Source organism: Chrysemys picta, chromosome 20 (assembly GCF_011386835.1).
Source record: "Chrysemys picta bellii isolate R12L10 chromosome 20, ASM1138683v2, whole genome shotgun sequence".
Taxonomy (NCBI): domain Eukaryota; kingdom Metazoa; phylum Chordata; order Testudines; family Emydidae; genus Chrysemys; species Chrysemys picta.
In genome coordinates this window covers 9,794,007-9,810,259 of record NC_088810.1, presented here as the reverse complement: position 1 = coordinate 9,810,259, position 16,253 = coordinate 9,794,007, and positions in this window count along the sequence as shown.

The window sequence follows — 16,253 nt, the reverse complement described above, 5'->3', positions numbered from 1 at the left end:
CTGCACCGTATGGCTCTAACTCTCTCTTGGGTGTTTTCGGACTGGAGCCAGAAATGAACGTGCTGCGGGAGAAGGAGGCAGGGGAGGGTCAGCGGGCAGGCGTACATGCTCTACAAACGAGCCTCTCCCCCTCCCATGGGGCTGAGACCTTGTGCTCAGGGGGGAATAGTTGACTCCTCATGTGGGGGTTCATGACACTGCCCATGTCTTGCTGGGCACAAGCTCATTGTCTCTCCACGCTGGGACAATGTTCGGTCTTGGGGCTGGTCTATTTGCTCTGAACTCCTGATCCATGAACAGCACATCAGGATCAAGGCACATGCCCTGGACCCCAGACCCCAGCTGCAAAGGCCTTGGTAGGATGGATGGAGCGGCCGTGAGGACAATGCCTCCGGGAACTGCAGTGTCCCTAGGACAGAAGAGCTGATTCCCTGAGGCTCCTCCTGTATCTCAAGGTCTCCCTAGAAAGGAGCCAGAGACTTTTCTCAGAGGCCCATGTCCTGCATCTCACAGGGGTTTCAGTCTCTCAGTCCCCAGCCAGGCCTGGTGCTCACTGTTAGTGCGTAATGCTGCCATGCAGAGCTCTGGCTGACACTCCCAGCTTCTTCCCCTGCTCCCCCGCGCCCCCTCCCCGTGAGGCGTAAGGGTCCCAACATGGCACTGCACTGACAGCTCTGGGAACGTGTGGCCGCTTGGGTCCAAGCTGGGAGGACACAATGGAAATGTGACTCTTCTAGTCTCTCCTTTGCAGCCCTCCAACGGGGTTCAGGGGAAATTCCGCTCCAGACCCTCCCATTCTACTCACCTCCAAGAGGTGCTGCAGCTTGTCTGTGGTGGGGGTCTCGGTGAGCAGGCACCCGAGCATGGTGTCCAGGCCCTGTAAATAGGTGTTGTACAGAGCCTGCAAGAAGACGGAGCACCCGTCAGTCATGGGACATGGGGCTACACCAATCACGGGACCGGGGGGGTCTCGGGGGAGGCCTGGCCAGACCCAAAAGGCACATCCTGGCCTCTGCCATTCCCATCACTCCAGGGACACTTAGCAAGAGTTCATGGCCGGATGCCTGCTGCCTCTTCAATCCTTGCTCTTAGCAGTTCTCTGCGCAGGGCCTGGTACCCAGCAGACTATGGTGGGAGGTAGGATCCCCGGGAGAGTCCAGGCAGCAGAGCAGAGAATGAGGAGAGGGAAGGCTGGGTTCAGCCACAGAGGGGTAACACAATCCCCCCTGGAGGGAAGGGCCCCTCCCTGAGAGTTTGTGTTGTCCCCCCTCTGCCCTGCCTGGGCCTGTTCCCAGCTCTGCTCCCCTCTCCCCTATTCTCAGCAGCTCCATCAAACCGAGGGAGCAGGGACCAGAGACGGCTCCTGCTCCTGGGACGGAGAAGTAGGATCATGACCTACCTGGACGTGGATGCCATCCTGCCCAGTGCCCATGGCAAATACGCTATAAACAAGAGCCCGCAGGAGGCGTGACTCCAGCTCCAGGGCAAGCGGCGGCTTCAGTTTGCTGGCAGGAGAGAGGAGCCCGTGTTATACTTGGCAGCACCGGAGTGGCGCTAGCACTGACAGGGACATGACCCCCCTCCCCCGCAGTGATCCCCTCCCTACGGCCACTCTAACGTTATGGGAGTGAAATCACCCCCCAGCCAGGAAAGAGGGGAAGTTCCCACCTCCTCTGCTGGGGGATGCGAACAGCCACAGCTGGGGGTAATCTAGGCCAGAGAGGATCTGGGACTCCCGGCTCCGGATCCGATCAGCACCAGGGTTAGGGCAGCTGGATGGGGGGTCCTGGTACCTGAGGCTGCAAACCGCGGCCATGGAGCTGGAGATGACGGAGGTTGGCTCTGGCACCAGGGGCAGATTTTCAATCAGCTCCTGAGAGACCCCAAGAAGATAAAATCGCATGTGAGACTCAGGCCCCGCAGACCCACAGGCGCTTCCCAGGGAGGAGACCAAAGTGCTCTGCAGAAACAGCCAGTGTCACCCCCCCACCCCCAACCAGCTGGGCCCCTCATTCCACCCATCCGTCAAACTTCCTTCCCCCTCTCCCACCCAATTCCTCCCTCCCCTCCCCTCCGGCCTTACAATTCCCCCACTGCCAGCTCCCGATCGGTGTCAGATTTTCCCCCTTCCCTGCTCCCCAGCCCTCAGCCCCAGGAACCACTGTCGTCTGCTCCCCATTCCAGCCCCACTAACTCTTCCTCCCATATCTGGGTCCCTCTCCCCAGGGGCCGGGCACGGGGTCCCACTCACCGCAATGCTCTCCACGAGGGCCGTTTTTGAGATGTGCAGCTCCAGGGTGTCCCGTCCCTGCTGCTGTGCGAAGAAGCACAGACGTGGGATAGCATCGAGGAAGCAGAGCTGTTTGGCCCTGTCCTCCAGCAACTAGGAGTGGGGTGGGGGAGAGAGAGAGACGGTTAGGTAGGGACCTTCCCACACCACCTAGAGCAGCTCCAGGGCTCAGGAACCCCATGGGGTTGGACAGGGAAAGCCGCTCCGCTTCCCGAACCCAGTGTCGCCCTGCGCAGACTGGGGTTGTAACTGGGACAGTGTCTGCGGGGAGCGGACACCTTGGCCTGCATGAGACAAATGCCCCCACTTTGGGGTGCCAGGTAACAGGGGAGAAGTGCCCCCCATTGGGGGTGAGGGATTCTCTGGGACAAGACCCCCCTGCGTGGGTGGGGATGGAACAAGGGGCAGGACAGACTCGGGGGGATTTTTGTACCTCAGCTCTGCCCTGGAGGTGCCCCTGGATGACCCTCATGATCTCTTGTTCAGGGGACAAGTCCTCTTCCTCCTCCTCCTCCTCCAGCTGGGCACTGGGGGTCTCTGCACCAGGGAGAGAAGGAGAAAGGATCATTTATGCTGCTGCTGTGGGAATGCAGTGCAGAGAAATGGCTTCATGTCCCCCATCCTCAACAAGGAACCCCATGGCATAGAGGGCCCCACCCTGCCCCTCCCAGAGACGCCCTCAGCCCCATCAGCCTCAGGGCCCCGTGGCCGTCAGCCCCCACCCCCCAACATCACCAGGGGAGGCTGGAGCTCCCCCGACTGTGCCCAGCATCCCCTGCCGCAGGGTGGGTGGCTGTGCCACTCCCACTGGTGTCAGCGGGGCTCCCGTGGCTCAGTCCTGGCGCCTTGGTGAGCCAATGGGCACAGGGTGTTACTAGTCCCCCACCGCCCCGTCCTTCCCCCTGTCCCCTGGGTCTCCCCTCACCTGCAAAGAGGGACCCTTTGCCCTCAGGGCTGTCAGACCCCACGGAGGGGCTGCTGGCCCCTCGGGAGTAGGTGGAGTTCCTGGCCCCCATGCCAGAGTCTCCCAGCTCCTGCTCTGGGCCGGCTGGGGGCTCCTCCATGGGCAGGGTGGTGGATGGCTCCTGCCGGTCACTGGGGCTGGGCTTCTGGCTCCTCTGCTTCCTGTAAAGGAAGCCGCAGAGCCACCTTGCCCGGCTCCCGCCCTCTCCGGGGTCCCTCCGACATAGCATCACCCTGGGCCACCTCCGTTTGGGACCAGAAGGTGCCTCAGGGTCTGCTAAGGGAGCTGATGTTTTCCTCCAGCAGTTCAGGGAGCTCCTCCGGTTTGCCAGGCCACAAGCCTCTTCCCCGCCCGTGGGGACAGAAGGGCCGCTCTCCTCCCGGGCAAGCCGGACGCTGCTCCCTGCTGACTCCAGAGCCACCTCCCCAGCCTTCCGCCTCAGCATCTGCTTCAGCCGCTTCATTCTGGAACCGAGTGGGCAGCAGCCGTGAGTCTGGGCTCAAGGCAGCCTCTCATTAACGGGCCTGCCTGCTCCCCTGCCCACCTCCCCTCCGCTGAGGCAACTCCCCCACACCACACACCCCACCCCAGGGCATGGGGCAGCCGTCCACACACAGTGGCAGCAACTCACAGCACAGGCAGCTCCCAACGTTCCCCATCACCAGTGGGGCCCTGTGATACTGGGAGAGCTCTGGCCGCCAGGGAGAGCGGAGAGCCCCCTCCAGGCTCTCTGCCCTCCTCCCAGCGCTCCGGCCGCCGGGGACAGCGGAGAGCCCCGGCCGGGCTCACCGCCCTCCTCCCAGCGCTCCGGCTGCCGGGGAGAGAGGAGAGTCCTGGCCGGGCTCGCAACCCTCCTCCCGGCGATCCGGCCGCCGGGGGCTCTCCTCCCTCCTCCCAGCGCTCCAGCCGCTGGGGAGAGCGGAGAGCCACGGCCGGGCTCGCTGCCCTCCTCCCAGCGCTCCGGCCGATCAGGCAGAGTGGAGAACTCTGGCCGCCGGGGGCACTCCACCCTCCTCCCGGCACTCCGGCAGCCGGGGAGAGCGGAGAGCCCCGGCCGGGCTCGCCGCCCTCCCCGCGGTGCTCCGGCCGGTCGGGGAGAGCGGAGAGCCCCGGCCGGGCTCGCCGCCCTCCCCACGGCGCTCTGGCCGGTCGGGGAGAGCGGAGAGCTCTGGCCGCCGGGGGCTCTCCGCCCTCGTCCCGGCGCTCCGGCCGCCGGGGAGAGCGGAGAGCCCCGGCCGGGCTTGCCGCCTTCCCCGCGGCGCTCCGGCCGGTCGGGGAGAGCGGAGAGCCCGGGCCGGGCTCGCCGCCCTCCCCCCGGCGCTCCGGCCGGTCGGGGAGAGCGGAGAGCCCCGGCCGGGCTCGCCGCCCTCCCCGCGGCGCTCCGGCCGGTCGGGGAGAGCGGAGAGCCCCGGCCGGGCTCGCCGCCCTCCCCGCGGCGCTCTGGCCGGTCGGGGGAGCGTGCAGAGCTCTGGCCGCCGGGGGCTCTCCGCCCTCGTCCCGGCGCTCCGGCCGCCGGGGAGAGCGGAGAGCCCCGGCCGGGCTCGCCGCCCTCGTCCCGGCGCTCCGGCCGGTCGGGGAGAGCGGGGAGCCCCGGCCGGGCTCGCCGCCCTCCCCGCGGCGCTCCGGCCGGTCGGGGAGAGCGGAGAGCCCCGGCTGGGCTCGCCGCCCTCCCCGCGGCGCTCTGGCCGGTCGGGGAGAGCGGAGAGCCCCGGCCGGGCTCGCCGCCCTCCCCGCGGCGCTCTGGCCGGTCGGGGAGAGCGGAGAGCTCTGGCCGCCGGGGGCTCTCCGCCCTCGTCCCGGCGCTCCGGCCGCCGGGGAGAGCGGAGAGCCCCGGCCGGGCTCGCCGCCCTCGTCCCGGCGCTCCGGCCGGTCGGGGAGAGCGGAGAGCCCCGGCTGGGCTCGCCGCCCTCCCCCCGGCGCTCCGGCCGGTCGGGGAGAGCGGAGAGCCCCGGCCGGGCTCACCGCCCTCCCCGCGGCGCTCTGGCCGGTCGGGGGAGAGTGGAGAGCTCTGGCCGCCGGGGGCTCTCCGCCCACGTCCCGGCGCTCCGGCCGCCGGGGAGAGCGGAGAGCCCCGGCCGGGCTCGCCGCCCTCCCCGCGGCGCTCCGGCCGGTCGGGGAGAGCGGAGAGCCCCGGCCGGGCTCGTCGCCCTCCCCGCGGCGCTCCGGCCGGTCGGGGAGAGCGGAGAGCCCCGGCCGGGCTCGCCGCCCTCCCCGCGGCGCTCCGGCCGGTCGGGGAGAGCGGAGAGCTCTGGCCGTCGGGGGCTCTCCGCCCTCCTCCCGGCGCTCCCGCCGCCGGGGAGAGTGGAGAGCCCCGGTCGGGGAGAGCGGAGAGCCCCGGCCGGGCTCACCGCCCTCCTCCTGGCGCTCTGGCCGGTCGGGGAGAGCGGAGAGCCCCGGCCGGGCTGGCTGCCCTCCTCCCAGCGCTCCGGCCGCTGGGGAGAGCGGAGAGCCCTGGCCGGGCTCGCCACCTTCCTCCCGGCGCTCCGGCCGCCGGGGGCTCTCTGCCCTCCTCCCAGCGCTCCGGCTGCCGGGGAGAGCGGAGAGCCCCGGTCGGGGAGAGCGGAGAGCCCCAGCAGGGCTCGCCGCCCTCCCCCCGGCGCTCCGGCCGGTTGGGGAGAGCGGAGAGCTCTGGCCGTCGGGGGCTCTCCGCCCTCCTTCTGGCGCTCCGGCCGCCGGGGAGAGCGGAGAGCCCCGGTCGGGGAGAACGGAGAGTCCCGGCCGGGCTCACCACCCTCCTCCCGGCGCTCTGGCTGGTCGGGGAGAGTGGAGAGCCCCGGCCGGGCTGGCTGCCCTCCTCCCAGCACTCCGGCCGCTGGGGAGAGCAGAGAGCCCCGGCCGGGCTCGCCACCCTCCTTCCGGCGCTCCGGCTGCCGGGGGCTCTCCACCCTCCTCCCAGCACTCCGGCCACTGGGGAGAGCGGAGAGCCCCGGCCGGGCTCACTGCCCTCCTCCCGGTGCTCCGGCCGGTCGGGCATAGCGGAGAGCCCTGGCCGGGCTCGCCGCCCTCCCCGCAGCGCTCCGGCTGGTCGGGGAGAGCGGAGAGCCCCGGCCGGGCTCACTGCCCTCCCCACGGCGCTCTGGCCGGTCGGGGAGAGCAGAGAGCTCTGGCCACCGGGGGCTCTCCGCCCTCGTCCCGGCACTCCGGCCGCCGGGGAGAGCGGAGAGCCCCGGCCTGGCTCGCCGCACTCCCCCTGGTGCTCCGGCCGGTCGGGGAGAGCGGAGAGCCCCGGCCGGGCTCGGTCCCCTCCCCTGACGCGCTGGGGGCGGGTGGGGGCAGCGGGTGGCTTTTCTGCCTAGGACGGCAAGAAAGCCAGAGCCAGCCCCGGATCTAGGGCAGTGTCCCCAGCCCCACTGATGGAAACAGAGGCCTTGGCAGGAGAAGCCACTGCCTCAGGGTCGCCGAGGGAGTCAGGGATAGAGTCGGGGACAGAGCCTTTGTCCAGGCTCCCGCACTAGCCACTAGAGGAACACTCCCTTCCAGAGCTGGGAAGTGCCAGCGGGACTCTATTCCCAGTCTCCCTGGCTCTGAGTGACTGAGGCAGGGGGTTGGGAGTCTGGACTCCTGGCTTTCATTGGCGGTTTTGCTCTATTCCCAGTCTCCCTGGCTCTGAGTGTGACCTATGGAGGTGGTGGAATCTTCATCCTTAGAGATTTGTAAGGCCCAGCTTGACAAGAAAAAAATCATCTATTTTAAATTAAGGGCGAAATTTATGACAGTCTCTAAATAATTTAAATAGAAGAGGAAAAAATAACATTAAGTGGAACATGTTCACTGCCAAGTTTTTAAGGCCGTCACACCACTGACGTGATAGCTAAGGCCCTGGAAGCAAAGTTAGCCGAAAAGCTAACCCAGCTTTGGACAGCAATAGCTTCCTTGAAAGAGGTAGAAAATATTTCCTTCAGTTCTTCATTGCAGTTTATTCAAATAGTTCAGTTCAATCGACTAGTTCGTTGAAATTCAAGAAAGCCATTGGGAGTTCACAAAACAGGCAAACTGGTTTTCCTCCATCAATCTCTGCATAAAAACGAGGTGTGAGGGGATGGATCTACTAGTTCATCAATCTAGTGTTGTATCCTTGGGGGCAACAGTTTTTAGGAAGAAATTACTGGAGACCAGAGAACTGTAAGCCTTAAAAAGCAACCATTTATTTACACACACTGAACTAACCAAACCAGGCAAAACTGGCTGGGTTATCCCCTAATAAACTAACTCAGTTGCCATAGCAACACAAGATGCTATTACCAGGGCAACCAAATCCACAACATCTAGAAACACGTGGAGACCAGAATGTATCATTTCAGTTCCCTAACCACACATCAAATTTCCTTTGTTCAAGAAATCAGTTAGTTTGAAATGCAAAACATTTGGATACAACTTTTTTCTTATGCTTCTCTTTCTAGCTCGAGCATGACCTTGGTGTGTGACCAAAGAGAAGTCACTTCTTTTCTCTTTCCCTCTGTATCATGGGGATGGAGAAAATTCTCTAAGTCCTAGCAGGAGAGAGATTTGAGCCCGTCAGGCGTGTTAGAGCCCTTGTGCGCTAAAGGACAATGAGTGATTGTTGTTGTTTGGGGCATTACCTAGGGAGGTGCTGGAATCTTCATCCGTACAAGTTTTTAAAGTTCAGCTTGACAAACGCCTGGCTGGGATGATTAACTTGCGGTTGGTCCTGCTTTGAGCAGGAGGGTGGACTAGATGACGTCCTGAGCTCTGTTCCAGCCCTAGTCTTCTATGATTCTATGAATAGGTAACATTTAAAACATGTTGACTTGCTGGTTTTGCAGGATACATAAAAACAAAAAGGTTGACTGAAACATTTCCTTTTTCATTTCAAACAAACGGAGGTAAAGACGTATCTCTAGTTAATCCATTGAACTGATTGTTCCTGGTCATAATCGTCCATCCAGATTTTCGAAGTAGTAGCTTACATCTCCTTCTCTCTACTGTTTATTCATATATTACAAGAAGAATAGAAGCCTTCATCCTTTTTCAACTCCCAATCAGTTTTTTAAATTGGAATGAAGTAGCTGCATCAACTGAAATGAAGAAAATATTCTTTCTGCACCTGCAGAAGAAGCTATTGCTGCCGAATTTTCTGGCTATTTCAACAACTTTTGGACCCCCAGGTGCTTAGCCAATGACTTCCAACAGTTCAGTGATTTGACTTCCTCTGAAACTTGGCAGCAAACATGGACTCCTTCATATATGTATTTATTTAAATGAGTTTACTAGGCTAGAGCAACTCCAGGCCTTAACATAGCTTGTCATAGTTTCAAATCTGATCTCCAATAGGTTTGTTAAAGAAACAAACTGTTTTTAAATTTACATTTTAAAAATCCAGGTGTACGGAACTCTAGTTAGTCTCTTTTATGGATGCCAAACTAAGAATCATAGAATCTTAGAAGATCAGGGTTGGAAGGGACCTCAGGAGGTCATCTAGTCCAACCCCCTGCTGAGAAGTGGTAAGAGGAGCAGGAATGTTGTCTCCATCCCTGAACCAGTAGCAACTGCACAGGAGATTGCCACAAAACCTACATTTTATTGCCAAATTGTCTAAGCCATTCCTCTTCTGCGCGTCCTGGTTTCTACGTTTCAAATCTACAAAACCTTCCCCTGCTCCAGATGGTGCAGCAGGCAGAGGAACCTGAGCAGTGCCACTGTGGCCCCAGAGGTAACTCAGCCACCTGTCGCTCACTCACTCCACTAACCCTGAGCATCAACCCTAAGCCTGAGGCCTGCCTTGGGCATCGCTCCCACAGAAACCCGCAGGTTCATTTACTGACTCATGCAAATCACCTCTGGAGAGTTCGCACTGACTGGCTGAATTCACTCTCAAGTCACAATGCCCTTCAGCTCACAGCACCAAGGTAAGGGGCACAGGTGGAAATCAGGCTTTTCTGGTGATGTTATTTTCCAATTGTCACCAAAATCAACAAGCTTCTTCCCACCTAGAAATTCCCTGAAATTTTGGAATCAATTGGATGTAGCCTTCAAAAATTATCGCCTTAGCGACGGACAAAGAAATGCCACTGAATTGAGCCTTAGGCCTCACTGCACTCAGCCAAGAGTGCCTGAGTCTCCTCCCAATTAACTCAGCAATAGCCCCACACTTGGCCGATCAGTGTGGAGACTCTCAGGCCTGGAGGCCGAGCATTCTCAACACACGGGAAAAAGCACTAGTCACCACAGGAGATCACTATGGTGGAGATCACCATCAGCGCACAATTCCAGCCCCACCTCTTTGTGAGGCCTCCTACAGTGACAGCTGGAGCACAGCCCTCCCCTCCCCAGGAAGAAGAGCAGAGGAAAGAAATGAAAGAAGAGAAAAGAGAAGAGTCAAGAGGGAAGGAGGAAGAGGGAAGCAAAAAGGGACAAATTCCAAATGCCCCCAGCAAGTCTCAGATTCATAAATTCCAAGCCCAGAAGGAACCACACTGGTCTGAATTTCTGTTTCACATCGGCCATAGAACGTCCCTCAAAATAATTCCCATAGGAATTAGAGCAGATTTTTTAGTAAAACACCCAATCTGGATTTTAAAATAGGCCAGTTGTGGAAAATCCAGCACAACCCTCATTGAATTGCTCCAAACTCTGATGTTAAAAATGCTCGCCTTATTTCCAGTGTGTATTGGTCTAGCTTCAACTTCCAGCCATTGTCTGCTCATAACCTTTATCTGGTAAAGTGAAGAGCCCATTAGTAAATATTTGTTCCCATGGGCTCACCGCTTAACCTTCTCTTAGATTGAGCTCCTGTAGTCTGTCACCACAGGGCAGGTTTTCTAATCCTTTCATCATTCTTGTGGCTCTTCTGTGAACCCTGATTTATCAGCATCTGTCTCAAATTGTGGACACCAGAAATGGACACAATATTCCAGGAGTGGTTGCGCCAGTGCCCAGTACAGAGATATCAAACCTCTCTACCGCTACCTGAGAATCTGCTAGGACAGAGTCCCCTATCTCATACATAGAGCCTATATTTTTTCTTACCTTCTACACAGATGACGATTTCTTTCCAAAAAATCCACACACAAATGGAAAAAAATCCCACAGAATCTCAACACCAACCGTCTCTTGGTCCTCACAGAGAGACCGCGAGATGGAGGCTTGCTGCAGCAAGGCTACAGGGGTCTCCAAGGATCCCCCTGCCCCGCATCCCTGTCCTGCTTGGCTGTTGTCAAGGGAGCTCTGTGAGGTTACAGCCACCTCATCATCTTTGCCCAATAGGCTGAGTTCCTGCCAGAGGCCTTTGTGAAGTCATTGCCACACTCACCATTCCCTGGCAGGCCTGAGGCCTGCCCCCGGCCAGCCTGGTTGGATGTTTGAGCTGCACCCTGGATCTCCCCACTTGTTCATACTGATTCTGGAGAGCAAACAGGCCACCCAGTAAAACAGCAGAGTCTGTTCCTCACCCCACACTGAGTTTTCATAGAGGCATCGGTTGTGAAACAATTCAATCTCTTAATCTGGCCTCTATTTCACGAGCTATGAAATGTCACACTCTCAGCACCCTATTAAGCCCAATTGCTTGTAACTCACTAAAAGGCCCCTTCCAGAATGACACCCAGTTGTGATGGTAGGACACCAGGAAACAGAGACTCCAGCTCTCCCCTGGGGAATTTGTTCCAGTGGCTAGTCTCCCTCGCTGTCAAAAATGGGTGACTTGCCTCTTATTTGAATTGCTCTGGCTGCAGCTGACAGCGGTTGGTTCTTGTTGTGCCTTTCTTGGCTAGATCGAATTAGCCCTGCCCCGTGAAATCCGATCTCCCTGTCCTGCTGGGATCCCCCCAGCCAGAGAACCCAGTAGGGGCCTCCTAGCTGTTTGTCTGCCGGGCTAGGGACAGGACTTCCTCTCCGTGGGGATATCAGATGTACCTGCAGAGGCAATGCAGAAGTGAGAGCGCTGCATCGGCCCGGCGTTGGGCTCAGGGCTTTGGCCTTGTCAGCTTCTGCTCCAGTCACGTCTCTGGGCATCGGCGGCTCTAGGCACCAGCACTCCAAGCGCGTGCCTGGAGCAGCAAGCCAGGGGGGGCGCCCTGCCGGTCCCTGAGAGGGCGGCAGTCAGGCAGCCTTCGGCAGCATGCCTGCGGGAGGTCCGCCAGTCCCACGGCTTTGGCGGTAATTCGACATGCCGCCGAATCCGCGGGCCCGGGGACCTCCCGCAGGAGTGCTGCCGAAGGGCACCTGACTGCCGTGCTTGGGGCAGCAAAAAAGCTAGAGCCGCCCCATCTCTGGGTGCCCGGACTCAGAGCTTCTGGCCTCCTGTGGCTGCAGCCAGTGCTGGGGCACTGGGCTCAGAGCTTTCATGCCCCTCCCCACTCCTGCCGGCGCTCTGGGTGCCTGGGCTCGGGCTTCTGCCCGGCATCTGCAGCTGGGGCTCGGGGCTTCCCTTGCAGTTCCTTCTGGGGCTCAGGGGTCCATTTTTCTGGATGCCCCGAAAATGGTAGGAGCCGAGGTGCTCCCAACAGCAGGGACCCACCTGCACATCTGGGAACCTCCTCTAGCTTCAGAAAGGTTGCTGGCTCCTGCCCTTGGAGCCCAGGTCTGAAGGCAGCACACAAGTGAGGGTGGCAATGCTGTGGCCCCCCTACAAACCCCTCTGAACTCCCCTATTCTCCCATTTTGGTCGGGACCCCCATGGTTACAATACCATGACATTTCAGATGGAAACATGGGTTCTTAAATTAGTCAAAGTGAGCCCTGAATTTAGTAGGGACCTGGCTATTATGGAGGCCCTAGCAGGTTTGCACTCCCAGTTCTCCTCGAAAGGCCATTGAGAATTCATGCTGCCTGAGAAACTTCCCAGAATAAGCTACCAGGACTGGGGGGAAATGAAGGAAACCAGCCAAAGCCTGAGCTAGGATGGAGAGCATTGATCCAAGCGATGTTTGAACCCCTCCGAGCCCACCCCCCGCCAAGCGACGCGCCGCCGGAACCGCCCCCCAAGCGCCACGCCCCGCGCCGCCCCCCCCGCCGAGCGCCGCGCCGCACCGCCGGACCCCCTCCCGAGTGCCACGCCCCGCGCCGCCCCCCCCCGCCGAGCGCCGCGCCGCACCGCCGGACCCCCCCCCGAGCACCGTGGCCCGCGCCGCCCCCCCGCCAATCGTCGCCCCTCCGGAGCCCGCCCGCCGAGCGCCGCGCCGCTGGAGCACCCCCCCCCTGGAATGCCGCGCCGCGCTGCCCCCCCGCCGAGCGCCACACCGCCAGAGCGCCCCCCCCCCCCACAGAATGCCGCGCCGCCGGAACCCCCCCCCGGAGCACCGCGGTCCGCGCCACCCCCCCCGCCGAGCGCCACGCCGCCGGAGCGCCCCCGCCCCACCGCCCCCCCGCGAAATGCCGCGCCGCACTGCCCCTCCCCTCCCCCGCCACCCCAAGATTGGCCACCCCTTACCAGGTGCCACCCCAAGCATGTGCTTGGTTGCCTGGTGCCTGGAGCCGGCCCTGCTCTGAACTCTTGGATAAACAGCAAAGTTGGCTTTGCAGAAACCGTTTCCCCCCAATGCTCTGCATCCACTTTGGATTGTGCCCAACAGAGGCTGGTGGAGGGGAGGGGAAGGTAGAGGAGGCTGTGCAAACATTGTGGAGTCTGCACTACCCCACAGACACACACACAGCAATGCATGGCATAATATCCAGGACAATAAATGATTTGGCCATAACCTACAACATCCTCAGTGTTGAAAGTACAATGTATCTAGAAAACAATGGGAGGGAGGGGTTAGAGAGTTGCAGTAACCACCTGGACTTCCAGTCTCTGGCCAGGCACATCCCCCTCTCCAGGGTTTTCACTGATACCTTATCCAAACTGGTGGTCCTGAGATAATCTGAGGTCACATCCTGGCCTTTAGGGACATTGGCAGGATCTTCACTGTTCCCAGCTGCAGAATCACCCTAGTTATCCTGCCTGATAAGGATCCCGCCAGGGCTCAGCTAAATGGCATGTGTCATGACAGGCTCTTTGCTGAGGGCCCTTGACAGCGCCCAATCGAGCTCTGAATGGGACGGGCACATGCCGGTGCATTTCCTGACTTTTTACTGGAGTCCTGGACCCTCTCATGCCGCTGCTTCAAATGTTTCCTTCTCTCTCCTCACTGAGCAGCAGAATGCTCATTGCCCTTTGGCTGTGCGACATACAGACATCTAGTCCTGCTGCTCGGAAAGAAACAGTATTCACAGCTCTAATCCTGGCACATAGGGATTAAAATCTTGCCGTGCTCCTCTAAGTGTATTTGTGATTGAACGTGCTTCTTGCTAGGGGGGATTCTCAGATATATGAACTGCATAAAACAGAGGGAAAGACAAAGAGAAGCATCAACATGTCTAAGAACTTGAACAATATTTGAAGACCATATATTGGTGTCTAACTACCTCCTGCTGCTGGGAGATGCAACTGGTATTTTAATGACACTCGCGCCTGTGCTTGACCTGAGATTCAGAGCTCTGAGGAATTCTGTCCTCTTGTGTTGGCAGAACAAATAATCTCTGCTTCCAATTACCCCTTACACAATCCACTTGAGTTCAAGAAAGAGAGATCTCTCTCTTGCAACAAGTTTTAACATTATGGGGCAAAGACTAAGGTGAGTGGTCTATATTTCTTTCAGTTCTAATACTGAGGGAAATCTTCAAAATCCATTCTGTCTGTCTGGGCTCGGGGGAGGGGGGCAAAAGGTGGAAGTTTCGCCTAGGGGGTGAAACATCGTAGCACCCGCCCTGGCTGGGGAGTTCCATCACTGTCTTTGGGCCATGAAGGCCCTTTTGGGGGAGGGCAGAGGGACCAGGAGGCAGGACATCACGGCTACCAGTGGACCCACAAGTTCCGCAACTCCCTGCTGACCTTCGAGGTCGAAACCAGGTTGTTGTGGGGCCCGCTGGGGGCCGTTGACTCCCCTGCCCATAAGGATCCACCCCAGCCCTCTGTATGACAGTTACCATCTTTGCTAGATTAAATACCCGGGGCTGTAGGGTGGGTCTCTGCAGGTGCCAGGTGCTCTCCTTCCTTCGGGAGGGGGGTATTCTGTGATCTTCCTGCAGGAGACCCACACGGCCCCAGCCGTCGAGGCTAGCTGGCGGCTGGAGTGGGGGGACAGAGTTTGTTTCAGCCACCTCAGCGCCCATTCGGCTGGAGTGGCCACCCTGTTCTCCCCCGAGCTACGGCCTGAGGTGCTGGGGGTCGCCGAGGTCATGCTGGGTCATCTGCTGCACGTCCGGGCCTGTGCGGAGGGGCTGGCGTTGAGTCTGTGCCCCGAACACAGGCCCGGAACGGGTGCATTTTTATCAGTCGGCATTGGCCTTCCTCAGCCCTCTGGATCCTCACAAGTGCCTGGTCCTGGGTGGGGACTTCAACACCACCCCTGAGGACCGGGACCGCTCAGGAGTCAAGAGCTGCTACGCTGCCGCGGGCGTCCTCAGGGAGATCGTGGACCATCCTTCCCTGGTGTGACCCCCACCCAGACGATGATAGCACCTTTACCTATGTCCGGGGGGAGGACAATCGGTCGCACCTCTCCCGGTTGGACCCAATTTATTTACCATGCTTCCATCTGTCGCGGGCCAACGCCTCCAGCATTCGGCCGGGCCCATTCTCGGATCATCATTTGGTGACCATGACGGCCTCTCTCAGCTCGGAGAGGCTGGGGCCGGCCTATTGGCATTTTAATCACAGAAATATAGAATATTAGCATTGGAAGAGACCTCAGGAGGTCATCTAGTCCAACCCCCTGCTCAAAGCAGGACCAATCCCCAACTAAATCATCCCAGCCAGGGCTTTGTCAAGCCTGACCTTAAAAACCTCTAAGGAAGGGGATTCCACCACCTCCCTAGGGAACCCATTCCAGTGCTTCACCACCCTCCTAGTGAAATAGTGTTTCCTAATATCCAACCTAGACCTGGGGATGACTACCCACAGTGCACTGCTCTCAGTGTTGATGCTAAAGCACCAAGTGTGGATGCACTCTGTCAGCACATAAAGCGTAGTGCGAACATGCACTACCAATGTTGTTATAATGCTTTTTGATTGTCGATAATATTTTTGTCGACAAAATCCACTGTAGACAAGGCCTGCATTTGCAAGGTGCAAGCAACGGAGAATCTTAAATCGCTCAGATTGACAGGGAGCTTGTGACAGTCCCAAGAGCCAGTTTGGAGCCGACGTTTTCATCTGACTCTGATGGAAACCGAAAGCAACAGGCTGAGCTGCCCCTTTCCCAGAAATGGGAGAAAGCCGTGAAGCCACCCTGGCTCTCAGTCAGCAAACAAAACTCTGGCAGCCCTTCTCTTGCCAGGAAACACAGGCGAGGGAACACCCCGTGGAGCTGCTTACCGTTCTTCAAACAGCAGCTCCAAAGCTTGTCTCTCTCCCCAACAGAAGTTGGTCCAATGAAAGACATTCCCTCACCCACCTTGGCTCACTCAGAAACTCTAGCATCATTTACTTTTGTCACATTTTCCCAGGTGAAAAAACAAAAGCAAAATTAGGGAAACCCTCTTTCTCACTATATTCTACCTCTGCCTGCCACCCCCATGGGTTGGATCCCTCAGACAATTCATCAAAAGGGGTCTCCAGAAAAGCCTACCCCTAAAATCACACAAGGTTTTTATTTAGTAAACGGGGGAGCCGTTAACACCTTCCAGTAACACAGATCGGTGCCCAAGTGCCATGAGTGCCAATGTGTTAGCCAGGCACTGGGCAGGACTGGCAGTCTGGAGGAAGGTTAGATCCCAAGCCATGGCCCTGAAAGTGTAACAAATAAAGTCATCTGGTCCTCAAATTCATCACTGGAATGTAGCCATTGCCAGATGGGGTCAGAGCTGAGGTCCGTCTACATCAGTCTCCTGTCTCTGGCAGAGGCCAGCACTGGAGATCCAGAGGAAGATGTAATAACCTCACAGTAGCAGATGTGGGAGAACCTCTCCCCATAGTATTCCTTGCCCCCCCCCCACTATCATTAAGAGCAGTTGAAGCCCTGCAGCTGAGGTTCAACGTCCCTTCCCACATTTTTGCAA